Genomic DNA, 14,743 nt, shown 5'->3' with positions numbered 1-14,743 from the left:
GGAGGCAGAGTTTCCTTTGTGTTGTATCAATTTCTTATGGCGTGCCGTTGTATCCCTCCTCTAGTGGTGCATAAAGCCCCCCGAAAGGATTCCTTTAGGAGCCAACCTCCAGGGTTTTTAACTCTGAGTTTGTAAGTCATCTGCTGTGGGATTGTACAGTTCATGCAATTCCTTTATGTTAAAAGGGCTTCAGCAAACTCTGTTCATAATAAATTACTTGGGACATAATTGTTGCAAAGCAGCATATTCTCACAGTGTCACACAGACACAGATGAAAGTAAAAAGAAAAAAAAAAGTCAGAGCGCTATCTGATTATTCCGATCCAAGAGAATGCATGATTAGAATCCCGCTACGAACCGAATTCAGTTTGTGTTTATGAAAACACAGAGTCAAATATACATGTGTCATCGCTGTTTCACAAATAAATGAGCTTCTCCGGGGAGAAAAGACGGGGTCTAGATTTGCTTTTTAATCATCTTCGAGAGTCAAACCTCTCAAGCACATCTGTCATATACTAATTAGCGGAGGTAACAACTGAATGGATTGCTGTGTCGCTCTGTACAGAATAATACTGTATGTAATTAAAGGGTGACATCACTGACAAGGAAACATCCACAAGACCAGGACTCATGTTAGGTTCATGAGACCTTACAAGTCAATATATTCATGGGTGGATGACTTGAAGGTCCCATAGTGTCGAGATATCAGTAGCTTCGTTTTCCGAAACGGTCCCTTTAAACGATCCGTCAGGACTTCCGCAAGGTTGTGATGTCACAGATTTACAGTCACCTCCTTCAGTCACGCAAAACGCCGGCAGGGCCGATGAAGAAACATCAAGAGGCTGCTGACTCAGGCCTGTAAAAGCTGACCAATCAGAGAAGAGTGGGCTTTTGGGGAGGAAGGGCCGTAAAAGAAACAGGCACTGATATGGAGCATTAAGACAGAGAGTGAATGGAGGTGTATTGATGGAATGAGAAATATATATATATATATATTTATAATTAGAACCAACTTTAAAGTTCCCATATTGTGTCCATTTTCAGGTTCATGGTTTGTTTGGTTTTTTTTTTGGATTCCGAATCAACAACATTCAGATACTTTAAACTTAAAAGGAATCATCATTCATATATCAGGATTACCCAAACATCTTCATCACCTGGAGCTATTTTTTTTTTTTTTAATTTTATTTCAGTTCAGTTATTAAAAAGGGATGTAAGGTGTTTCCCAATGGTTCCGCACTAACTCGAGGCATTGCCGGTTGCATTTAACTGATTATATCAAGCTTTGGCTAACTTAGTAATGTAATATTAATGAGGGACAATTACCCGTAATGCGAACAACACTTTCCTGTCTTTGTCACCTATTAGCTTTTTTAAGAGGCGAGCCTGGACTGCAGGGGAGAACCACTGCTGGTGGCAGATACAGCCGCAGATTTATTCAGTCGGGTACAAGATTAATAATCTATTTTAAATTCTTCTCATGGTGAAGTATTGATAACGCACTATCCTTGAAGCAGGAGCTGGTGATTTTTAGCTGAACTGCTGGAGTTCAGGTGGCACCATTCAGCCGACCAGCGTGTCTGTTTTTCATTTTTCTAACAAGTTTTTCTTCACAGAGACTGAAGTGCCACGAGGTCAAGGAAAGATGTAAAGCAGAATTCATAAGGAGGTGGTAAAAAATGACACCTATAGTTCAGAGAGGAGTTTAACCAATGGGCAGTGTCATGATTTGCTGCCTGTCAGAAGTATTTTTAAATAAATCTTATTCCTAAGAAGAAATACCAAGAAACACCCAACAGAAAAATTACAGGAGACAATAAGACACAAAATTATCTACATATGGGAAGTTGACATGCCCAAATAACATTAATTTTTAGTATTTATAAAATATTGCACTCCAGTAAAATGAGATTAAACAAAGTAATACAGATACAGAAAAGTCAGCATAACGCTTTCAGGTTTTGTAACATAATGGATCTTTTTTCATATTTTGTGCTGCACAAATGTTGCCAAGCAAATATTTAATTGCATTAAATATTAATACATTTAAATGTGTCCCCATTCAACAGAGTGTTTTTCCAAACAAAGCAATAATTGGAATTAATTCCAAAAGAAGACCTAATCCATGAGCGCACGTATTAAATATACCTTTCCTTTGTTTTCACTCTCACATCAAAGCACTTCTGCTGCTCAGGCAAGTCACAGTCGACTGTCATTGATATAAATTGGGTTGACGGTTGAAGTATTAGAAACACCCCTCGCTACGATGCAGTACACTTGAACAGCAAAATAAAAATGATCACACATTTGGATCGACGCCTCTCTAACATTATAATCTCCATGAGGTAATATTTTAATGCAGGGTTGTGTGTATCAGACTGCATCTGTTGTAACTTTAAGAAATAAACTGGAAACTGAGCGTACATTTCCCCCTTTTAAAAAAAAGAAAGATTTGTCCTTGAAATTCTGCCAACAGGCAAATACAGAGATAATAATAATAATAATGGGGATGTAATGATAGTTATAACAGCAGCTGATCCTGACAGGTTTTGATCGCGCATAGCACTGATGCAGCGGTACACAACACATCGAGTCAGGACAGACTTTTATTTTGTGGATGTGTTAGTCTTTGGTCATGTGGTGTAATGGTGGAGTGGTGCAGCGTAAAGCAAATCAGTACAGCGAGATGTTACCAGATGAGTGATTATTGTCTTTCAAGGATGCACCTGCAGGTTGAATCAGTCATTTGTACGCAGTATTGTTTCGTCACGTGGATTCTTTCAGAGTGTATTTGCAGTGGGAGTTTAGTGCGAGGCGTTTAAGGCGTTTGGGACACACAGTACTGTGAATCTCTGAGGTTTCTCACAACATCAGACCAGAATTTTCGGATAAGTGCGCTGCGCCAGAGGGGACGCAAGCAATCTTCTGTTGAGGTGGGACCTATGACTCTGCTTGAGCTGGCGCAAATACGTTATGGCTGTGATGAATAGCTGTGCCAGCCTTGCTGAGTGACATTGAACCTGACTCAATAAGTATAAAGAGGGAGACTCTATCATTAGCACATTCAGTTCCATTCCATTGAAATATGCCGTCTCTTAATCACTCAATTATCCCCGCTTATTAGTTTCCGGCAGATATGGCCTTCCAAGGCCTGGATTTCACAGAAATACTTCGATGTCTTTCAATATAGTTTACCAACTGCCAAAGTGCTTCTTTACAAGTTTTTAATGGAGAGTGAGTTTACGGTTTTTGACAGGCCGTTAAAAAGATGAGTTCACCCAAAAATGAAAATTCGGTCATTATCTGGGAATTGACAGCAAAACAACACTCCAGCGTTCTTCTCAGCGACAGCGAGGTAGCCTTGGACGTGTAGACAACAACTGAAAACACACATAAAATGGCTCCATACAGCTTGTACAGCTTAAATCCAAGTCTCTGGATGCCCTCGAAGATCCCAACTTGGTTGGAGAATATGTTGTGTGCACCTTTGATGTGCGGTTGCATGAATATCTTCTTCAGTTGCTTACAATTGAAATAAGTCAACAAATGAATAGATGTCTTATAGGTGAAAGTCCTGTGTCTGACCCGTCCATCCACCAAAGCTAATTACCAATTATTTTTTCGATGTGGATGTACTTGCGTCTGATTTCAAGAACATAATTAAAATGCGTTTTTACAGACAAACATATCTAACATCAGATGGAACTGAAAAACAGCAAAAAATGCTGGAAAAAAAAAAAAATTCTGGTAACCTTGGAAAATATGGGAACGAGATCTCAATTCAAAAATAATGGTTTTATGGTTGAAGCTGGGCAGTCAGGCAGAGATGCATGGGGGCAAATGCACAATGTGGAGTAACAGTAATCATAATAACTATTAAAGGTGTCGTGTACAAGCAGGTGTTTATTTTAATTTACTACGATATTGTTCTTTTTCTTACGCTTTCTTGAAAAAACAGTTTTGCAGAGTGGATGCATGAACCACTGCCAGGATGTCCCAAAACTGTGCATCAGGAAAACATGTCTCCCACCGGCAGGTATATCTAAAACAACAACACAGGCTCTGACAGGCTTTAAAAGATTGGTCTTCTTCACCTATTCATCGATAGCTGCGTCCAGATACATCCAGTTATTGCAATTTGCATTTGTCTCAGCAGTCCAGCTCCTTTTAGCCAGTTGTCATGAAACATGAACACACACCGTCACACACACTCTTGACCTTCATGCCAAATTCCAAACTAAGGCTGTCAAAGTAGTTGGGGCATTTTTTTTTTTTGCAGACCAAACAGAGTGTCCGGCATTACAAAAATTAAGAAAAAAACATGTAACGTGTCTGTGAGGTAATCAAGCTGAGGCAACATTAAATGAATCACTTTCTGGGACTTTCTCAACCAGCATGCTTAGGGGAAATTCTGATTGCACCAACATGCATCATCTGAAGATAATGAATCCCATTCCTGCTGGTAGGGACCCTTCTCTGTTTGTGCAAACACACACCCGCCCATGTTACAGTGATCTGTTTACCAGGGCAGCCCTTACATCCGTTTGCCTTGGGTGCTCAAAGGCCCAAAGAAAAATATTTACATGTGTATTTATTAATTTCAAAGACTTTCATAAGGCCAGGGGACAAGTTCAAGAAAGTCAAGAAGAGAAGTCAAAAGTGCAGCTTTGTGGGGAGAACTGCGCTGCGTAGTGTTCAGTTGTTATGTAGCAAAACATCTATTTAAAATTGCTGCTTCAGAGTCTAATGGATCGTTGTTGAAATGCACAGTGCACATGCAAAGGGCCGGAAACTGTCTCAGCAGTCAACAGGGAACGAAGGCTAACCCAGAGGTTCTTGACCTTTTTTGTAGCCCAAGACCCACTTGACTGTTAGAAAATATCTGAAGATCACCTTTTCAAATACAAAACGGAAAAAACAAACACTTGTAAAGCGTTGTGCTTTCATCTCATGAATGCAAATAAATGCATTCATCGCTTTTTTTCCTCCCTGTTTTCGTTTCAAAGACCTGATCTATTTTGTGTCACTATACATCCAAGGCCACGACACCTGACTGTAGCGGCGATGCACAGTGAATAGATGGTTCGGCCATTAAGTATCTCTGACTTCTAACCATCTGAGCAGCAGTGATGCGGTTATATTATAATTGAGATTACTGGAATCCTGTCAAGAAACAACAGTTATTTGATGGCCGCAAAATAAATCCCCAACGAATGCTCTTGCCTTACATAGGGTGAAACTAAAACCACCCCAAAATAACAGAACTAAATCTGCATTTCTGTTTGTGGTAGACATTCTTATTATCTCCTGGTGAGAGAATAAACTCAATTGACAAAGCATTGAATATTTTAATGTAAGGCAATCACAGATTATCACATTACAAATTATACTAAGCAATAGACGAAGTAATACAGCAAGTGAGAGTGACGTCAACCATCCAGCTGAATAGGAACAGAGCTCTCGCCGCCTGAGTTGGTTAGAGAAGTCTGACATTTTCTCTGTGTTAAATCACAGGTTTTATGCATCAGGTTTACATAAGCTGGAGGTCTCTAGCCCCGCAGTTTTCTTGTTCGTTGTCTGCCAGGCGTCGGACTTCTTACTTCGTATCCAGAGGGCACGAGTTTGTTAAGACAGTTCATCCGGGGCCATTCTCCTCTCCTGAACCAAGAAACATGTTCTATAAACAGACATCAGCATTTGTACAAGAAGGAATCACTTTAGCTTATTCAGTTCAGGTCATCCTGTTCAGATTTCCCTTGCACTATTCACCTACATCATACAAGTGGAGCAGCGCAGCGAGTGTGCGAGGCAGAGGTCAGCTTGACACGTTTGGTTTCACTCCACATAAAGTAAACAGGTGTTGCAGGTGATTTTTTTTTTTCGTGACCAAAGCTTTGAGTGGCACAATGAAGTGTTCTCATGGAGTCCTCACAAGAGTGCCATTCGTTGTGACGTCAGACATCACATGCACTGAGGGAAAAAAACCCTCAATTTTCTACTGGAGTTGAAGTTAAAAGTTAGAAACAGCTAAATGTGAAGACAGTGACTAAGTAACCTTCAGTGTTAAAGTGGCTGGAAAGTCAGTTATGGTAGAACACTGCGGTGTAGCAAAAGATCTGTAAGTGGCAGCCGACCATTTTCTGGAAGGATGGTCAAGAAGCAATAACCAAGAAGACGTGATCCCTCCCACCAGTGATTAAAATCCATCGATTCATGACCGCGGCTTTTAGCGACTTCAGATGGAAATTGCCAGAGAAATTGATCCATCAGCCTGCAGTTTGCTGCATACTGAGCATCAGTACAATTGAGAACAACTGAGATGTGTATAAATACAGCTTTCACCCGTAGCGCCCTGTCATCCCAATACTATCACTCATGATTGTTTGTGTGTCTACATACATTTAAGTACACAAGCGGTCTCTGTGAACATTTCTGTGTCTGACAACCTTACATCATGAAATACTGATATTTTTATGGATTACAGCCTTTTATTTTGATCAACCGAAATCAATATGCATGTCTTCAGAAACACATTAAATAAAAAATCGAATCCTATCAATAATTGTGAAAGGCGCTGTTGTAATTGTTGATGCACAAACAACTGGAGCTAAATTGATAAGTCAATCAACAAATTGATGAATTCATCTGTGAAAATGACGATTGATTCGCTGCTTAAGTAATCACTGTATCTTCAGGGTTATTCTGACCTTTATAAGCTCAGACGCAGCAGTCTTCTGAGGACGAGCAAACTATGTCATCAAGCTTTATGTTCTAGCTTTTTGGATTTTTATAGACATTATACATACATAAAATAATGGTCTAAAAATGCGTCAATTTTCTTAATCGTCAGCCAAGTGTATGCAACTCAGTCTTTCACAATCATAGGGAAAAGCGCTGATCATACACGTGTGTTCATGTGCTGTTGGAATTATCTAACATTTTCTGTCCAGGAAAATTAAAATCGGAACAACAGTCTTGAGTACATTTTGGTGCACAAGTCACATGACGCTGAAACACAGCTGATGAAAGTAAACATCCGGTTGATGGTAAGAAGCTTTTGCCCAGGTCATGGATTAAATAGTCATCGTGTCGTTTCATTTGCTCTTCCTTGTTTCTCAAATACTGGAAACAGCAGTCAGCCCATTGTTGAAAATGCTAAACACCTTCACGTTGCTGTCACATTACAACGTGGCCACATGAAAACACTGAATTCGGGAGACGACTTCCTCCAAGATGGGAAAATAGACCATCAGAGGAGCGTGTGAATGCAGCATACTAATCAAGTACAAACGCTGAATATCACTTGTAGTTCTGTCTCTCAACTGTGCTTGTCTCTGTTTTTAAATAACTGTAAATGGACGGACAGATGGTGGAACGAAATGAAATCTACACGTGATGCTTCTCACATTTGACGGACCACCATAAATTTAGAAATAATCCAAAAACGATCGAGAGATTTATCAATACGAATATAACTGTTAGTTGCAGCAAGTCTACTTTTGCAAAGAAACAAAACAGACGATAACCACTTCTGAAACTGTCCAGGCCTGGATAATAGCATCATGTCAGTTACATCAGCAGGTCTGTCAGAAAAACACACAAAACCAGCAACCACATGCACGCACACTTAGCCCACATAATTTGATATGTGGACACCAAATGGATGTACAGAAAGGCGGTGTAAGATGGGAACCTGGCTGCAGACACTGACACAGCCCTGACAGGAAGCTTCCTGCATTTTGAAAAAAACAAAAAACAAAAAAAAACAAAAAACGAAACAATTCCCTCCCGCAGGCACACCGCTGCCAGCCGGTTCTGAGTGGGTTTCTGTGTAGCAGACAGCGCAAACACACAGTGATGTATTTGTGCGGGGGTACGTCAGTAGATTTGCGAGTGTGTGTACTACTTGTCGATTTGTGTTTGCGTGGCACGGGTTATCAAAGTTATGAGGAGGAGAGAAACAGGGAGAGAAAGAGATTAGGGCAGCAAGTCGGGGTCCAGGGGAGAGAGTGTGATTAGTGTATTAAGCATGCATCAGAGCCCCTCAGAGCTGTCTCGGAGAAGGCAGGGTGCCGAGATGAATAGCTTTAATATCCCTGTATTGCGATAGTGGAGCAACAGTTGTTTCCCATTGATGGCTTAGGGGTATGACCGACGTAGGCACTGACCTTTGGAAGGCAGTATGACAACCCCCTGTCCTTTCTACCCCAGAGCCGGTGACCCGTTGAGACCCTGGGGACAATGAACCCGCAGCGCCAGTGGGAAAAGTCCATGTATGTTAGAGGAACAAAAGCTGGCTAATGCACTGTTTTCTCTTTTCACATCCTGGTGGGGGTAATCTGACCTTCTGCCTCTTGTTTCAACATGGTGAAAGCAGCAGCAGTAAGACGCTGACCTCTTGGAGGCTTGTCCTCACTGCCAACCTCCCCCATGGACACAGGCACTTTATGTGTTGTCCCAGCCAAAAGGCGAAAAAAAAGAAAAAAGAGGATGATATTCAAATACAGCGAGGAATAAAAGGCAAGTTGAACAGAGGTATGATAAATGTTTGAATGCCCTCCCATTTTGAAACGCAGACGATGCAATCTTTTTTGTTGTCTGTTGCCAAACCTGCCTAATTCAGCCGAGGAAATGCTGACACGGCGGTATCAGTTTGCTGATGTGCTTTATGAAAACAGACCATTACTCTTCAAAGTAACCACGACGAGGCCCATCATAATGTTTCCTTTGAGCACAAAGACGCCAACATGTGTAAAGGAAATGGAATGCATTGATTCCACGAGCCGCCGCTTGTTTGTTTTTTTGTTTTTTTTTTCGCGGAGCCTTTTGTATGTAGACATAATCAACCTGAATAAGAACCGCTGGCACTTTGATTTTAAAAATAAACCTCCCCCTTTGAAGCCCAATTTACATCGCTGCTGGGTAACTGCCATGTTGCTCGCACCATCAAATGATTAATGGACGAACTAGCCAAGAAAGACCCGATCAATTAAAAATAGACACATTTGAAGCAAGCAAAAAATAACATTTAACACCGTGTCAAAGGCAGTTTTCTTCATATCCTCAAAATAGGCCCTATTTATTCTAATTAGCTGAAGCGAAACCTTTGAAATTATGTGCAAAGGTGTGTTTTAAATAAATAATAATTATTCACTTATTCTTTTCCCAATATCTCACAGTGATATCTTCAAGAAATGAACTGTCCTGTCCACTGAAAACAGAAAGTTCCAGTCTTTATTTTTCCAACTTCTGTCTCCCGATATTGACACGTGAAAAAAAAAAAGAAAAAAAGGCACAAAGTAATCTCAGTCATCTTCCACTTTCTATATACCCTCTATCTTCCCCCCCTCCTTTTCCTTCACAAAAGACAGATTTGAGTTGTTCAAGTGATAGCTTGAGTGATGGCCATCTTGGGAAATGAAATATTTGCTGAAACTCTGTGCCCTTGAAAGTTAATTCACAAGAACACGGGAGGTATAGTAGAAGCCGTGAAGGAGGACAGTAATGGGTTTTCTATCTTACTTTGTCAACTTTCCTCTTGTTTCTTTCACTTTGTGGTTCTATTCATTTGACGGTCAGAATGCATTTTTTTTTTCTTTTCCTAAAAAAAAAAGTTACTTAAAATAAATGTGCTCGTGACAGTACACGGTTGAAGGTTTGACCGTGAAACAACTGAAGATTTCAGCTGTATTTGAAATGTGGCCACAACTCCGGGCACAATGGAGCTCTGGTATTTAGAAATAAATACATTTAAGCACATTTTGGTCAGCGGATCAAATGACTCAATACACACAAAAAAGGCAATAGTCAAGTAGTACAATAGTCAAAGGTTAGTGATAGAGAGGTGGTAGTTTTTTCAAGGTCCAGTTACATTCCCATAACTCTGTCTTGTTCGTGGTGGAAGAGATTTGTTCATACGATACGATGCCAGTCTTTGTGAACCCTTGCTGGGACGGGATCTGACCTGAGTTCCTCCAGTTCCTCATTATTATAGTTTGTTTCCGGCCATTACACCGGTCTGAATAAAGTGCTTGGCGCCATGTTGGGATGTCATCAGAATGAGTCTTGATCAACTTGAATGACCAGCCATTCAAGAGTAGAGCTGCAGCGATTAGTATCGATATGTTGATTTGTGGGTTGGAAATCATTTAATCGCCAACTATTTTGAAAATCAGTTGAACGTTTTAGTCATTTTTCGTGCAAAAACTGCCAAACATTTAACTGCTCCAGCTTCCTAAATGTAAGGATCTGCTGTTTTTCTTTGACATTCATGACAGTGAATTAAGAGTGTTTGGGATGTCGATTATTAGTCGGACAAATGTTGCTATCTGAAGAAGTGAGTTTGGGCTCTAGAAAACTGTGATGAGCATATTTCACATTTTCTTAGGTATTTTATTTCAATAGTCAGGACAAAAATCAGCAGATTAATCAAATGTGAAAATATTAGTGTGTACTTTCATGGGTCGGGATCAATGAAAGAAAATGGTTTTTAATGCATCAAGACCTGTACTTTTTCTTTTTCTTTCACAATTTTTTGACTTTATGTGATGATTCATCGATAAAAAAAGTGGTTATAATTCAGTGTTGTATTGTATCTCCACAACCATGTGTGACTCAAACTCATATTAGGAGCTCGCTGAAGTGGACATTCATCTTCATATAATGGAAGCGATGTGAGGTATTCTGCCAAGCCTGAATGTTTTTGGTGGCTGCCTCCAGAATTTATGCCAATGTAAGAGAAGTGGTTCAGTATCAGCGACTGAGCTGTTTTCTACCCAATGGCCACAATAAATGTTGACAGTGTACGTTTCAGCAAAACCACAGGTAAGCTAGAACTTTTCTTTATGTTGTGACTTATCACAATCCTAGGCTTCTGCTCTGGTAAGGTTTAGGAAAACATGTTTTGGTTTTGGTCATCACAAACACTTCTGTGGAGCGCCGGGATTCCTGTCAAAAAGTTTTTAAAAAATGTTGTTAGTGTAAACACGGCTGTAAGTTGTCTGCAGGTCTCAGGCGATGTCGGGCCTACAGATGCTGCAACACGGCGCTCCCTCGTCAAACATATCCAGTGTTTTCACACTTGGAAATGTTAAAACGCAGACTCAAACTGTGGTCATTGGCTTGGGGAGCCTTCTCACGGTAACTCCATCAGCGTCCCCTCCACCTCCAGGTGTGACAGTCAGGTAGGTAGGTAAACATGTAAGACGAACGTGATATGGCATGTTTTGGGAAAATGTCAACACTGATTTATCCAAAGACACGTACACATCTGAGGGTTTCTGTGGTTTGCAGACACATTGACTGCTAACATTTTCATCCTGGGCGACTGGGCTTTTTGGAAGTGATGCGATCTGTTGCCCCAGACTTGAATGTTCAGAAATCATGTTTACTTTCTGACTTGCTCTCATGCATTTGGTATTTTGGTGACGGCCCACAGAATTGACTCAAATGTCTGATGAAAGACACGGTATCAGTGATCAGGCTGCACAGAGCTATTTTTTGAGGAGGGTGATGAAGATTTTTGCACTTGCACTGCCCCTCATGCTCAGGCTAGGTCAAAAGCTTAAGGTGCCAGATGCAGTCACATCTTCCCTTTGTGTCTGGCTTTACCAAGCAAATGCTAAAAACCAACTAAGCATTTGTGGATATGTCGGCTGTTTGATCTTTGATACAACCTCCCTCGGGCAGGATAAAGAGGCGGTATTTTTCCTTGTAGACACATTTTTTGACACCGAAGTGTCACAATGTGCCGAGTGCTGTGCTTTTTGAAGAGCCTCTGACTGCTTTTGAAGGGAAGGGGAGAGCTGACTATGACCGGTCATCACTGACACCGCACCGCATGGCGCTGGTTTACCTCGATAACAACAAAATTCTGTGGAGGACCATCGACAAGCTCAGCATCATAAGTGCAACGGCCTCTCCATCCTGAGGACCTGTACAGAAACCAGCCGCCATCACTGACTCTATTCCATCTCTTGCTGTAAACTGACTATTTTGCGGCAGCCATCCGCCATGAGAGCACCAGACTGTGGTCCATCATCCAATCAGCTGAGAAAGTGACCGTATGCGTCTCGCCCTGCTTTCAGGCCCGTGCGACACCGGGATCAAGAAGTGCACTTAAATACGCGTCTCTTCCCTGACCCCTCTCACGACAGCCAGGGCATTTTTCCGAGCTCTCTCGGCAGGTTTTATGCTTTAGAGCCGCCAGCGCTGCCGAGAAAAAGCAGCTATATTTCCAGAGAGCCATCTCCCAGTAGAGCAAAGATCTGAACCCTGGGACTCACCTACGACCGGCGGATGTTGCGGTACATGAGTACACTGGTGTTGATCTGCACATACGTCTCGACAATATATAGTAGCAGAGGAGCGCAGCTGTGGAGGCTCATCATGCCAGTTCTCTCCTCTGAATGTATTCACGCTTCTCATTTTTAGGTTTGCAAGCTTTTTTATAATTTTGTATTTTTGTGCATGGAGCTAACGCAGAGTGAGTTGTATCAGTGTATATATTGTGAGGTTAGGGTTACGCACTCATTCACGCCTAATGTAATTGGCAACCCTTCAGTATGTAATAACTGCATGTGCACAGGCACATAGGTTTGATTTTTGGTAAATGGAGTTTTTTTTTTTTTCCAAGTGGACAGCAAACCAAACAGAATCGATGTGGAAGTTTGTGTGTAAGTCTGCTATTTACTATAAAGACCCCATGCTAAACTTGGAAAATAATGAGAAAAAGAAAATGCAGTTCATACAAACTGCCAAAAAAAAAAAAAAAAAGGATACTTCCCAGTTCACCACAGTTATTTTGAAGAGACCTCTCTGGCTCTCCTAACCACTGCAAACACATACTCATCTACATTTCAGTAGAGAGAACACGTCCTTTACAACGGTGCAAGTGCCTCTTTTAAGTGTTTCATCATATTCCACAGATGGATATATCAACCATTTATCTGCTAGCTATAAAATTGGGTGCCAGATTTCAACCCCTTAAAATCCTGGACAAATCTTTGTTTGCAATGAACAAATAGAGGAAAAACATACCAAAGTTAGATTTACTGTAGTTGGACCTCAATGATGTTTCACTTCAGACCCATTTTCTCCCTTCCAGACAGCCAATTGCAGACCACAGACATGAGTAATTGGCCAAAAGTGTCAGTGGTTCATCTAAACCACCTCTTTGTTTACACTTCTGTGCTGTCTTTATGGCTCCTGCAGACGCAACAGCAGTGTGGTGTTCGAGGCAGTAATTGCAAGAGGTGAGAGGGCCAAGGCTCTCTGTGAGGCACCTGGGTGGCTCAGAGGTGACTGCAGTCCCTGCAGTTTGAAGTGCTGTCTGCTTGAGAGGAAAGTTGACCTTGACAAGACAGGAGCCTCTCTTTGCCTTGTGGGAAGAAACAGGAAGCGCAAAGGGTGTCTCCGCATGCCCACAGCGCATTGCTTAAACCTAATGGCAAATTGTCACTACAGAACACACCTCGGCCACAAAGAGATGTTTCGGGGGATCGAGGCAAAACTCGACCTCTCCTTGGTTGGACAGTCATTGCCACCGGGGGGGTTTTGAGTTTGATTCCAACAGTACCGTAGTTTATGGTCTCCAGGCACAACGATCTCGGCTGATTTGGTATTTCTCTTTTTTCCTGCCCTGTAAAATAAATAAATAAAGGTATAAAGAAAATGCATGGAGTGGTGCCCTGCTTCTGTTTATGTTGTGCTGCGTATTTCTTCAGGTGATGTCAAGTATAATGAAGCCAAAGCTTCACTGAACCAGGCCGACTGGTGGAAATACAGCTTTTATTTTGTTAAATTTATATGTATTCTACATTTTATTCACAGTAGTCAGTGTAATTAAATCCTGGAAACATTTGATACATTTATTTTTTTTACGATTCAGTTTCATCACTCCACACAATCAAGTCTCCTTCCCGTTCCAATTTGATGCCTCCACAGTTTTATTTATGTCTGTTTGATTCCCCTTAACCGTGTTACACTAAAACGTCCACTGCACCTATAAATTTCATAATTTATAGTTTAATTACACACTGTTTTTGACGTGCACGAATCATCAAAATCGTCAAATACAAATGTAGCCATGCCGTATATCACGTGTACAATATGCATATATGGCATCTACATCCGCCACCCGAAAGTAATATATCTTGTCATTCATTCACTTGTTATTTCAGCACTCTGCACATTTTCACTTTTGTATTCTTTTTTGTAATCAGCGGAAATAGTTTGACCTCTATACTCACATCGTACATTGTTGCACAATGTTTCTTTTTTTTATAAATGTTAACACGTGCACCAATTCTCTCCGCCTACACGTTGACATGGTAGTTAAATGTTTATGTTCACCTGTCTTCTCTCAGCTATGTCGTCCTTGGTTTCTTTTAGCTGCGTGTCGTCAGTATTTCTATCTAACTGAAAACTCTGTGTGTTATTAGACTGTGAGCAACAAAGAAAGAGTCAGATTCATTGTATACACAAGCGGATTCTAATGATGTTTCTGGTTGTTGCATTTATCTCGTTTTGTTCCTCATCCGTGGAAAAAAACACGTTTCATGAAACAGTATAGCCTGGATGAGGATCCAAAATGAAATTGCAGCTGGGCTTCCAAACAGGTACGGTACCCCTGTGTAGCCATTTTAAAGTGCCTCCTTTTTTTTTTTTGCAATCACACCATAATGTTTCATTCAGGAGCCATTTAGTACTGTTTATGTTTGCTGTCTTTCTCAGATTAAATTTCA

Source organism: Acanthopagrus latus, chromosome 18 (assembly GCF_904848185.1).
Source record: "Acanthopagrus latus isolate v.2019 chromosome 18, fAcaLat1.1, whole genome shotgun sequence".
Lineage (NCBI taxonomy): Eukaryota > Metazoa > Chordata > Actinopteri > Spariformes > Sparidae > Acanthopagrus > Acanthopagrus latus.
This window is presented reverse-complemented; position numbering follows the sequence as displayed.